The sequence below is a fragment of the Solanum tuberosum genome, unplaced genomic scaffold (genome assembly GCF_000226075.1).
Source record: "Solanum tuberosum cultivar DM 1-3 516 R44 unplaced genomic scaffold, SolTub_3.0 scf00057, whole genome shotgun sequence".
NCBI lineage: Eukaryota > Viridiplantae > Streptophyta > Magnoliopsida > Solanales > Solanaceae > Solanum > Solanum tuberosum.
In genome coordinates, this window is record NW_006238984.1 from 1,606,673 (window position 1) to 1,620,765 (window position 14,093).

The window sequence follows — 14,093 nt, forward strand, 5'->3', positions numbered from 1 at the left end:
ATAGTGTTACATCAAATTTGGTGTAACACTATCATCACACCAATTCACTTTATTAAATATTTTAATATTATTTAACTATACAAAATTTTTAATTAAACATTATACAAATTGTATGTTTTAATTATATCTCTTGTATATTTAATTATTTTTTATGTAATATTTTTATAGTATTAATTTTAGATATAAAATTTAGCTTTTTTGTAAATTAACTTTTCTATATATGACTTTTTTTAAAAATTAAATTTATGTTAATTCTACTATAAATTATAATTGGATATAACTACAATTAACCTTCACAAAAATTAAAAATGCAAATATATAAATTTTTAAACAAATAATACAATGTACTTAAAAATAACCGAAAATAATAAACATTCAACAAAGTAGTAATTGACATTTCACCATGAATTATATATGGTGAATGTTTTAGAAAGAATTGTTTATGAAATAAGAAAATATAAATGAAATAAAAAATAATAATATAATAATGAAGAGAGAGAAAAATATTTTTTTTTGGTGTAAAATTTGGTGTAGTGGGTTGAAGTTTGTTTACACTAAAAATAGTGCTGACATCAAATTTGGTGTTTGAATTGGAGATGCCCTTTACTTTTATTTTTTTTGTTTCTTATTTATTTTCTTTCTTCATTTTATGTTCCTTTCTTTGTTTTTTTTCCTTTCCTTTTTTGATTATTTTTGATTATTTTTCTTTCTTTTTCATCCACTCTTCCCTTGAATTATAATATTATTTATTTTTCACCCCAATTTAATTTCATGTTTTTGATCATTCTATGTTTTGTTTTTATTTTTTCTCATTTCATTTTTTTTTATGTTTTGTTTTTCATTTGCTTCAGTTTGTAATGATACTATCACAATATATCTATAAACTTTCATGGTATCATTGATGTATGCTTCAATATTTTGGTGAGACTTCCATGATATTATCACAATATATCTATATACTAGCATGGTATCACTTGATTTGCTTTAGTCCGTAATGATACCACTACAATATATCTACATATTGTCATTTAATATGTACTTCAATCCTTCAAAGACACCAGCATGATACCATCATATACTATATGGTATCATTAAAGATTGTTTCATATAATTAGTAACACTCATCAGATCATCAGATCATGTATGATACCTGTCGACACCCAATTTTGGCCTAACATTTTCAAAATTTGTAACTTTTAAGTTTTATTTATTTAATAGTTCAAAATAATTTTTTTATAATTTTAAATAAATTTATCGATAACTATCCTTATTTATCAAAATTTAGGATTTTTCTTTTATCAGTTAATTTTAAAATTGCATTTTTACATGTCATTAGTTACGTTCATTATATTTTTTTTAATATTCAGTTTATTTGTTACATTTTTTAATATTCATTTTGATATTTTGCACAGTTTAGAAATTCATTCAACTACAAATATTTTATTTAACCAATAATTTTGGGTCATAATCTCATGCCCACAATTTGAGCCCATTATAAAATTATTTCCTATATAAGTTTTGATTAGGTTAAAAAATAAAGGGGGTGGGGAATTATTTTTTAGAAGGGGTAAAAATTTCCTAAATGGCAAAAAGCCCTAAAATTTATTCCTATCTTCCCAAATAGCCGCCACCCAAAAAAAAATCAGATCTCCCTCACACACCCATTTTACTCTTCTTCTCTAACCACACCAACCAGAAACACCACCTTAAACCAGACCCCTCTTCCACCAACAACTATCACCAAATCACCACAAATCGGACCCAAAACCTCAACGATTCTCCCTTTCTGGCAGACCAGCGAACTGTTGATCAACTTAGGAGATTGAACAAGCTATATGGTGTGAGTTAGTTGAAGTTGTTAGGAAAGTTCTAGAAGCTTCTATTGTTAGTTAAGAAAGTAGTTACAATACTATAGTCTATAAATAGATATTGAACTACAATGTAAAGGCTAACTTTCAATATAACAGAAAATTCATTGAACTCAATACAATGCTCTCTTCTCTTCTTTTTTTCTCTCTGTAATTCTGTATGTTCTCAACCGACATTAATGGAGTTTTCATGGTATCAGATCCCTTGATCGAACACTAATTCCACTGTAGCTCTTATCACTGGATGCTCAGAGTTCATCCTTGTTCAAATGTGACTCACAAGGAAACATCAAAGGTCAAATTCAGCTGCAATCTAGAGTCTACAAATGGCAATTGAATCAACCACTAAAGGTACAAGTGCTGGGATTACAACCATGGCTTCATTCCCAGTAATCGACCACAATCATCCACTGTTTCTTCAACACGCAGACACTTCAGGTAGCTCTTTGATCTCTCTTCAATTAACTAGATCTGAGAACTAATCATTGTGGAGTAGATCGTTTAGGATTGGACTTGTAGGACGCAACAAGTTAGAATTTGTTGATGGAAGATTTCCTAAATCCATGTTCGAACTCGTGTTACATGATCAGTGGGAAAAATGTAATAATGTAGTTTTATCATGGATAATGAATGTTGTTCGTCCTGGACTTCTAAGTTCAGCTGTCTATGCATCTGAATGGCTGGATCTGAGAGAAAGTTCGATACAGTAAACGGATCTAGGATATTTCATTTACACAGAGAGATTCACACTCTGACTCAAGGCACAATGACAATTGCCGACTACTTGTCCAAACTAAGAGACCTCTGGGATGAGTATGATGCTCTCATGACCTGTCCCTCATGTCCTTGTCCGGAATCAAGGAAGTTTGGTGAACATTGTGAGTATCAGAGACTTCTTTAGTTTCTTATGGGTCTGAATGAGTCCTATTCACCACCTAGAAGTCAAATTCTCATGATGAGTCCTATCCCTACCTTGAACAAAGCTTATGATCTTCTTTTGGACCAAGAGTGTCAGAGAAGTCTAGTGAATTCTAGTTCAATTAACTCAGGACCTGGTGCAATTGAAGGCACAATCATGTACAGTAATAGGAATTCAACCTCTCACACTGGTTCAAGCACATTCAAAGGAGGAGGTTTTGCTAATATCTCAGGTGCAAGTGGAAATTACAATAGTAGTGGTATAAGCTAATCCGGTAGTTACAAGAATAAGAGGCATTTGTTGCAATGTGATCACTGTGGTTGCAAGGGTCACTCTAAGGAACAATGCTACAAAATTGTTGGATATCCAACTAATTTTAAGTCAAAGAGGAAAGGCCAGACTGCTGGAGCTTATGCTAATCAAGTTGATACACCTCTCAACATTGAGTCAAGAACTTCTTCAACTGCAGCTCAAACTTCTGGAGGATTTATCACTCAGGGCCAATATCAACAAATTCTCCAACTATTATCCAAGAATGGAGCTGATAGCACAATAGAATCTTCTGCCAAGGTGGCCTCTGTAGATGCAGGTATACATACTTCTGCTCTTTTGTGTTCATATGATGCAGGTGAATGGGTAGTAGACACTAGAGCTACTCATCACATCACCTCAAATCTTGACACATTAGACACTAGTACTATATCTATTACTGATGCACACAATAAGGTTTATTTGCCTAATGGTAACACTACTGTTGTCTCTCATATTGGTAGCACATGCCTGTTTACAAACCAGCTTGTATCAAATGTATTATACTTGCCTGACTTCAGAGTTAACTTACTATCAGTGTCCAAGATCACTAAGGAGCTTAATTGCATGGTAGCATTCTTTCCTGACGCTACCTTTCCTGACTTTTGTGTGTTTCAGGATTTCTCAAATGGTCAGGTGAAGGGGATTGGTAAGGAGCAACATGGACTCTACATACTAAAAAGTGGACCAACTCAAGCTCCAAAGAAGCTGGTGAATAGTAGTAGGAGTTCTAGTAAAACAAACTTTGTAAAGAATGTTATTAAGTCAACTGATGTACCTGTTACTTCTGACTCAGTTGATGTATGGCGCAAGAGGTTAGGACATGCACCTCTTGACATAATAAAGAGACATGAGTTTCTTAGGACTTTAGGAGGAAAAGATCACTCTCATTGCATAGTGTGTCCTGTTGCTAAGCACACAAAACTTCCATTTCCTTTAAGCACTACTCTGTCCAGTTCTGTTTTTGAATTGTTGCATTGTGATATATGGGGACCCGACAGAGTTCCCACTTATAATGGAAAAAGTTTTTTTGTTACAGTTGTAGATATACTTGTATATTTTTTGATAAACTCCAAAGCTGACACCATAGTTGTCCTTAAACAGTTCCTTACTAAAGTTAATAATGTGTTCTCCACAAGTGTTAAAACTTTGAGAACATACAATGGCTCTGAGTTCTTGAGTCACAACATTTAGGCTGTACTAAGTGAACTTGGCATTGCCACCAATCCTCTTGTGTGTATACCCCTCAATAGAATGGGGTAGTTGAGAGGAAACACATGAACATTCTAAATATAGCTAGGTCCATCAGATTTCAGGCTGCTATCCCCCTCAGGTATTGGGGTGAGTGTGTGTCTACTGCTGTTTATATTTTGAACAGGCTTCCTTCAAGGTTACTTGGGTTTCAGTCTCTATATGAGAAACTATATATGCATTCTCCATCCTTGTCTCATCTCAAGGTGTTTGGGTGTTTGTGTTATACTGCATGTCCTAGAGTATTGGACAAATTCTCCTCTAAAGCCATCTCTGTTGTGTTTATGGGGTATTCTTCAACACAGAAAGAGTATATCTTATTTGATCTCCATGCTCATTCCTTTTTTGTAAGCAGACATGTGGTCTTCCAAGAACACATATTTCCTTTCAAGCATGTACAAGAATCATCCAATCCTATATTTCCAGTTCTGGACCTACTGATGCCCCCTGATGTCACTGTATGTGTCCTACTAGCTGATGATTGTGTCCAACCAACTGATAGTTCTGTCCCTATTGCACCTTGTCCAGTATCTCCAGTTTAATCACCACTGGTTGCTCTACCTGTTCCCACCAGAAAATCTACCAGAACCAGCAAGCTTCCTCTATGGCTGCAAGATTTTGTTACTCAACCCAAAGGCAATACATGTTCCTATCCTATTGCTGATCAGCTTACATATTCACATTTATCTCAGTCCTATCAACATGTCCTTCTAGCATAATCAGCTCTGTGTGAGCCTGTGTCTTTTCAACAGGCTGCTGTTGATCCTGCTTGGGTCAAGGCAATGCAATTGGAGATTGATGTATTAGAAAGCAATCACGTATGGAGTATTATGGATTTACCCCTGGATAGAGGCCTATTGGATGTAGTGGATTTACAAAATCAAATACCTTTCCTCAGGGGTTGTGGAAAGGTTTAAAGAAAGATTGGTTGGACAGGGGTTCAGTCAAAAGGAAGGTGTTGACTATGGAGAGACTTTCAGTCCTGTTGCCAAGATGGTGACTGTTAGATCTATTGTGGCTCTTGCAGCATCTAAAGGTTGGTATATCTATCAGATGGATGTTCATAATGCCTTCATTAATGGTGATCTTCTTGAGGAGGTCTATATGGTTATTCCTAGTGGGTTTGCTAGACAGGGGGAGACTCACAAGGTTTGCAAACTACATAAGTACTTATATGGACTTAAGCAGGCACCAAGGCAATGGAATATGAAGCTGACAAAAGCCTTAGTAGATATTGGGTTCAAGCAGAGTCATTATGACTATTCATTATATACCAAGCACACTGAAAATGACATTGTTGTGGTATTGTTTTATGTAGATGATCTGCTTATAACTGGGAATAATCAACAGCTCTTATGCAACACTAGACTGGATATTCAAAAATAGTTCAAAATGAAAGATTTGGGTGAGTTAAAATTCTTTTTGGGAATTGAGTTCTCCAGGTCCAACAAAGGCATACTCATGTCACAAAGAAAGTATGCATTAGAATTGATATCTGAGTCTGGCCTAGGGGGAGTAAAACCAGCCTGTACAGGTCTTGAGTCAATTCATTTATTGTCCTAAACAGCCACACATGAATGCAGCTCTTAGAGTAGTTAGATACATCAAAGAAGCACCTAGATTAGGTTTGTTAATGCCTATAGGAGACCCTTATAAACTTACAACTTATTGTGACTCTGACTGGGGAGCATGTATGGAAACTAGGAGATCAGTTACAAGATACTTGGTTAAATTTGGAGAAGGACTTGTTTCTTGGAAATCAAAGAAACAAGAGACAGTTTCAATGAGCTCAGCTGAAGCTGAGTTCAGGAGCATGTCAGCTTGTACATCTGAAATAACTTGGTTGATAGGACTATACAAAGAGTTGGGGATCAAGATAACCACACCAGTGAATATGATTTGTGATAGCAAGGCAGCCATCCAGATTGCAGCTAACCCAATCTTTCATGAGAGAACAAAACACTTTGACATTGATTGTCACTTTGTTCGAGAAAGAATTTGCCAAGGCATGTTGAAAACTCAACACATAAACACTAAGGAGCAACTGGCTGATCTACTAACTAAAAGTCTGGGCAAGATGCAACACACCAACTTGTTGAGCAAATTTGGAATGAAGAATGTATTTCAATCATAAAGCTTGAGGGGGAGTGTTGATCAGCTTAGGAGATTCAACAAGCTATATGGTGTGAGTTAGTTGAAGTTGTTAGGGAAGTTCTAGAAGCTTCTGTAGTTGGTTAAGAAAGTAATTACAATACTATAGTCTATAACTAGATATTGAACTACAATGTAAAGGCGAACTTTCAATGTAACAGAAAATTCATTGAACTCAATACGATGCTCTCTTCTCTTCTCTTCTCTTCTCTTCTATTCTGTTCTTCTCTCTGTAATTCTGTATGTTCTCAACCTCCATTAATGGAGTTTTCACGAACCAAACCCAAAACCCCTTCGTTTTTCTCCATTTTCCGGTGAAAAAGTCACTCGAAATGACCCCAAAAACCCAGCAACCAATGTTGCTGTAACGCCACCAAAACCCATTACCATCGAACAAGCGGTGTCTTCCTTTTCCTGTTGCCATTTCCGACGAAACAACAACCGAAAACAACCTCAAACCTTCGCCTCACGCCAGACCCACAACAACCAGACCAAACCCCTCTTCGAATTCTCCCTCTTCCGGTGTAATAGTCACCGGAAATGACACCAAAACGCGTCCAGTCCCTTTCCCTCTTTCCCCTTCACATTTTTTTTCTTTATTTTGCAGGTATCCCGTCGTCCGGTGTGGCTCCATCTCCGGTACGTAGCAACAACACACCAGCGAGCATCGGAACCTGAGGTGCCATCTCCGGCAAACTTCGAGCTCGAACTACAAATCCACCAGCGAACCGGCGTGGCCTCCATTCCTTCCTCTTCGTAATCTCTAAGTCACTGTTCAAGATTCTCCGGTAAACTTTGTTCATTGCTTTGTTTGGTTCATATTTGTTTGCATTTTAATTAATATTATGTTAGTCTCTGGCTGTTTCGTTGCTCTCTCTGTTTGCAGATTACTTTCTCTAGGACTAAATCCATTTTAATGTACTTGTTTTTTTTTTCTAATTTTGATTAGTATAATAATATTTAATTGTTAATGCTCTGTTATGCACTAAATTTATCCATTTTTATTATCATACATAATTAGTTTAATAGTTGTGTTCCATATTGAGTGGATTCCTTTTATTATTATTATTATTATTTAATCTATTATGTTATTATATTAAGGTATTTGGGTTATTTTTCTTTTAGCTATTTTATCGATTTTGTTGGAATGTTGTATTTTAGTGGATTTACTTCATTTAATGATTCATCTCTTTACTTATTTATTTATATATAATATATATATGTTGCTGCCAGGTTGTTATCTCAATTGTTTTATTAATAATTTTATGTTTAGTTTGATCTTTTGGCAATATTTTATTTATAATTTGTTTTGTTATTTCTCCTTGGTTTGAATGTTATTTATTATTTTTGATTCGTTCAATATTCATATATTTCTTTTTATGTTAAAATTGGCCAATGAAAAATCTCTTCGTTCAGTTTTGGAGGCCTTCCCAATGTTAAAAGACGAAAATTTAGTTTATGTTTGTATTTTGTTTGTTAAAATTGGCTGATGAAGAAATTACCGTCGATTTCCAAGGCCTCCATGTTAATAAGATGGGTTTAATTTTAAGTTATTTATTTCATTTATTTTTATTCATATTTATTTATTACTAACACTTTTACTAAGTGTCTTTACAGGTACCACGAAGCCGCTTCCCATCGAAGTTATTCGAATGAAGTTCAAACAATATTCTTTATTCATTATTTTGTATTATTCACGTTAGGCAAACTTTATGCTGTGTCTTATATTATTGTTTTATTTTATTACTTGTGTATATTACATGTTTATTAGACTTGTATATATATTTTTTTATCTCCTCCTCAATTTGAAAAAAATGAACTCAGTTGGAACCCACAATTGTGGATTTCGAAGGATGCCTAACACCTTCCCTTCAGAATAACCTGAACCCCTTACTTAGAATCTAATGGTTTCGTAGACATTTTTAATTGGTTTCCTAGTTTTTCCTAAAATTAGGTGGCGACTCATTTAAAACTCTTGTTTATTCTTAAAATTCTTTTAAAATTGAATTAATTGATTATTTTTTTAGTCACCACGACGTTTCTCCTAATTTGAATAAAGTAGGGATGTAAACAATACCATCACAATATGTGAATATACTGTCGTGGTAGCACTAAGGTTTCTTTCCTTCATTCATTCACAATACTACATATATATATATATATATATACACACACACACTAGTTTTCTGACACGTGTGTTGCACGTGATTACCAATTCCAAAAATATATGTTATGGTAAATAGTATTGCTTATTTAAGCGAAGATTTGGATAATAAGCTTAGCAAATAATATTATTGCAAATTATTTTGTGAATGTTCAATGTGGATTGTCATATATATCTCTTATTTACGCAAACCTATGAAGATGATCAATGAAATTTTTTATTAGTTAAATACAATTATGTATATATTTATTTCAGTTTGATTAGGTTCAATCATGTAATTAGTCTTATCTCACTAATATTACCTTATAAACAATATTTGCTTTGTATTTTTCTTGTCATCTAACCAGATGTGCTTTGCATGTATATTCTACGTTAAATTGTTTAGATGTCATATGAACATGTGAAGAGAACAACTACATTTTATATATTCACATATTTTCACATTTGTTGTGAGTTTTTAAAAAAAAAATAGAACTCGAAACATTTTAAAATAATTTATTTTCAAGTTAGAAGATCTCGTTAACTTGATAATACATTTGTGACATACATAATACTTTAATTTAAATACAAATACCTACCCAAATATAAATATATATTTGCATTAATGAAAAAGATTTATCTCAATAAAATTAGCTATTAAAATAAATAATAAAAATTAAACTAATACAAACTTCAATTGGTGTTATTACAAGTCATGTGAACTTTTCTTCGTCTAAAATACTGAAATATTAAGAAATAGTAAATAAGTAAAACAAAAGGGCAATGTTTATATAGTAATAACTATTTCGAAGCAAACTTCCTGGGAGTCTAAATCACATAAGTAACATTGATAAATAAAATCATTCTTTTGTCTTAAGCATCAAAAATAAATCGTGACAATTCTCTAAATTTGGAAAAAGATATTCAGAAGCACATATCTACATCACAAGAGAAATTGTTAACAAAAACAAATGAATTTAGACTACATCATGTTAACTTCATCTATTGGAACATTACATACTAATGTGTATATTAAGCGAAAATAATTATTATATCATCAAAATTATATTATTTTCCTCAAGTACTCTAGGTTATGAAATATACCCTCTTAAGATAAAACGACTTGCTTCATTAGAATAGTGGTACCTCATATTCCGCTAAACTTCGAACTCACTCAAACGACAATAAATTACACAAAATAATTTTAAATGCAAGAAGAAGAAGAGTAGAAGATTAGAAATAATTGTGGTTGGAAAATGAGAGGAAGTCCCTCTATTTATAGTCAACAAAGGGTAGTATGAACAAATGTTTTTTGTGTCTTATCTGAAAGATCACGGCTTTTCCGAGAAATCACAACACTTTGAAAAAGTCACAACTTATTGAAAAAGTCAAAAATCTTTGGAAAAGTCACAACTCATCGAAAAATCACAAGCCTTTTAAAAAAGTTTGTAACACCCCGTATTTAAAATAGATCAAATAGCAGCTTTTTAGGAGTACATGTGCCATCCACGAAGGCCCAACCACAGATTGTGGGTCGAGCCACGAGCCAAAGGTGGCCACGTGGAGAGGGCCACCCAAAATTTATCCAGGCCATGGACCACGGTGGGACCTACGGACCGTAGATGGGACAACTCCCTGTTGTCCAGCAGCCGTAGGTCCAAGTAAAAGTCTCTGACAATGGACCACAAGTGTGCAGGATGGACCCTTGGTCCATTCACTGTCCGTCGATGTTGATCGTGGGTCAGGGCTGGCAGTTAAGTTTCAGGGGTAGTTGGGTTTTTTCCTAATTAATTAGTCCCTATACTATGTCTTTTTGTCTAAGTTTAGGACTCCTATATAAGCCTTTTACCCCCAAATTCACCCCATTTATCATTCTTCCAAATTCCCAAAAGAAAATCAAATCCTCTCAAATATTCTCTCTCTAGAAACTTGAAGAAGAAGAAAGATTCATCTAGGGTTTCAAGCTAAGGGACAAATTCCTCCATTGAAGGCTAGCATTTGGAGTCAAGGTATGATGATTTTCATCCATGGATTCTTTCCATCCATGGAGTTCCCAAATTCTCTATTTCAAAAGGTAGAATTCCCCAATTAGCTAGGGTTTCTTCAATTAGCATGAGTTCTTATCATTGTTGATTTAAATGCTTTAATTATGATCTTCTATACATGAATTGATGAATTGCAATGCTTTTATGATGAATCCCCATATGAACCCATGTGATCCCTATTGTTTCAAGTTATGAACCCTAAGTTGAGGGATTTTGATCTTAAAGGAAGAGTTTTATGAAATTGGGCATGTATTACTATGTTTACATGAACTTATGAAGAAATTCATAGCTAACATATGTTTTCTAAGTATTGAAGATTGAAAGTAGGTTTTGGCCTCAAGGAAGTAAATTATGGACTAATGCATCTTCTTATGAAATCTATGCAATTGTTTTAAGAATGCTTTGAGAGTAAAGTATTTGAATGACGATTTTGTTGTTGTGTTGTTGAAAGGAAATTCTCATAAACATAACTAGCATGATGTGAAACATTTTTCACGTAGAAAAGATTCTTAGGTGGAAATACTTTCTCACCTAATTGAATCAAAGACAAGGAGCTATCTTAATGAAACTAGCTTGAATTGGTAGTCCAAGGGAACCTATTCATGAGTAATGAAGTCAAGTAAGAAATGACTATTCTGTGGAAATTTATGCTTAGCACCGAGTGGATATTGAATATGAGATGGAAGCTCTCACGTAGTAGAATCCGGACTTCCAATCTAATGTCATGATATGGGAGCTCTCACGTAGTAGAGTCCGGGTTCCTAGTAGAAATCTCCTTATCCCATAACTATGTATCCACATAGGTTGATTAGCTAGTGGATCCAGTTAAGCTAGAAGTTCAAGGTTCTACCTTAGGCAAGTAGAACACCTATTTTCAGTGTGGGGTAGAAACCGGATTCCATGTTATAGCTCACATGGTCTCAATACTGGTTAAGGCTATTTCCCCCAACAAGATTGATAATGAACTAAGACATGCTTAATGAAGTATCTTTTAATGTTCAAAGGTTTTAAAGATGATGCTATCTTGCATTGAAGATGATGCTATGACTTTGTTTTCCAACTCTCTTTTATGATGCTTTAGCTTTGTTAAATTTCACGTCATGAAATGAAATGTCGCTTTTAGCATGTTTTAAATGTTTTTACGCATGGCTATCATACTTGGTACATTGTTTTGTACTTAACACATACTCTTGCCTACATTTCCCCCTACATCCGACAGACAAGTTTCCGAGTTTCATGGCTAGTTGTTGAGTTTGTGATTTTCCCGAGCTTTGGTAGTCCTCATGCTTTGAGGATGGAGTTATTGTTTTAGTTTCTTTCTTGTATTTCCCTTTTGGACATGACGTATGGGTTAGGCCCAATTTCATTCTATTGTAATAGATGGCTATGTTGAGTCAAGAGTCTAGACTTCCGCTTTTCGCTTTATAAAATGTTTTGGACTTGGACTATTATTTTACCCTTATTTTTCTATTTCTTATGTTATGAAGACTAAATGGCTTATATGGACTCCTTCGGGGTTCTGTACAAAGTGTTACATCTAGGGGGTGCCCCTAGGTTGTGAAAAACTTGGTAATGAGAGCACATGGTTTAGAATGGTCCTAGGATGTCTCATAAGCCACGTCTAAGTTTTGTTCATGAGTGTGAAGCGCGCCACATTTATGAATGAGAGGCTACAAGATGATTAAGAAACTCCACTTCATTCATTACTCTTAAGTCGTGCGATATAGTTTAACTCTATAAGGTCTCTCTCCTAATCCTTATCCTATGTTCTTCAGGATATGGCTACTCAAAGAGCTTATGCTTGAAAGAATGTAGAACAAGAAGCTCCTCCCCAAGTTCCTCAAGTTTCGGTCGATCCTTTGGCCGAGCATGTTTCTAATGCAGATTTTAGGGCTGCTTCTCAAGTGTTTCATCAAACGGTTACGACCCAAGCTAATAGGGAGGTTGTGGTCTATAATATTTTGATGATCATGGGAGTTACGCCGGTGGAAAAGGCAGAGTTGGCCGCTTACCAATTGAAAGGTGTGACTCAAGTGTGGTATAACCAATGGAAAGAAGGGAGACCGGAAGATGCGAGTCCTCTTGATTAAGAGAAGTTTAAGGCCGCATTTCTTGATAGATTCTTTCCAATTAAGACGAGGGAAACTAAGGTGCTAGAGTTCATTAACCTAGGCAAGGGGGTATGAGTGTGAGGGAATATACTCTAAATTTCACTCAATTGTCTAAGTATGTTCCATCAATGGTTACAGATTCAAGGGCTAGAATGAGTAAGTTTGTATCGGGTGTGTTCGAAATGGTGGTTAAGGAGTGCCGAACTGCAATACTCATTCATGTTATGGACATCTCTCATCTCATGGTGCATGCACAACAAATTGAGGAGGAGAAACTAAAGGAAAAGTCTAGGGAGGCCAAAAGGGCTAAGACCGGTGATGGTAATTTCTCTAACACAAGGTCCGATGGACAAGGTCTTCCAAGGTTCTGACAAAGGTTTTCCGGTCAAGGTTCCTCCAATGCTCCTCAAAATTTCAACCAAAATAGTGTGTCTAACCCTAAGCCTTAAGGAGGTAATGGTAGTGGATCTTCATTGCCTAGGTCTAATTGCACTAAGTGTTGAAGAAAGCATGATGGTAAGTGCCTAGCCGACTCGGATGGTTGTGGTAAAAGTGGTCACAAAATGAAGGATTGCCCGATGCTTAAGGCTAAAGGGAGAGAGTGCAAGCAAGCTCCTCCTAGTGGTTCAAATTCCAATGCTCCCAAGCAAAACCGTTTCTATGCTCTCCAATCCTGAGGTGAAAAAGAGAGTTCTCCGGACGTGGTCACCGGTATGTTAAAATATTTCCAAATAGATGTATATGCTTTGTTGGATCCCGGTGCTACTTTGTCCTTTGTGACACCTTATGTGGCCATAAGGTTTGATGTGCTCCACGATGTGATGTTAGAACGCTTTCTGTCTATACTCCTATTGGTGATTCTATTGTGGCTAAGAGGGTCTATTAAGGTTTCCCGTTTCCTTGTCCCATAGATTCAATCTTGTTGACTTGGTAGAGCTTGATATGTTAGACTTTGATGTTTTCTTTGGTATGGATTGGTTGTATTCTTGTTATGCTTCTATTGATTGTAGGACTCGAGTAGTCAAGTTTCAGTTTCCAAATGAGTCTATCCTAGAGTGGTAGGGGGGAAATTCTATGCCTAAGGGTCAGTTTGTCTCTTGTCTAAAAGCTAGAAATATGATTTCGAAGGGTTGCATTTACCATCTTGTTAGGGTGAGGGATGTAAATTCTGAAATCCCTACTCTCGAGTCGGTCCCTGTTGTCAATGAGTTTCCGGAAATGTTCCCAGATAACTTACCTAGTATTCCTCCCGAGCGAGAAATAGACTTCGGTATTGACCTTCTCCCAGATATGCAA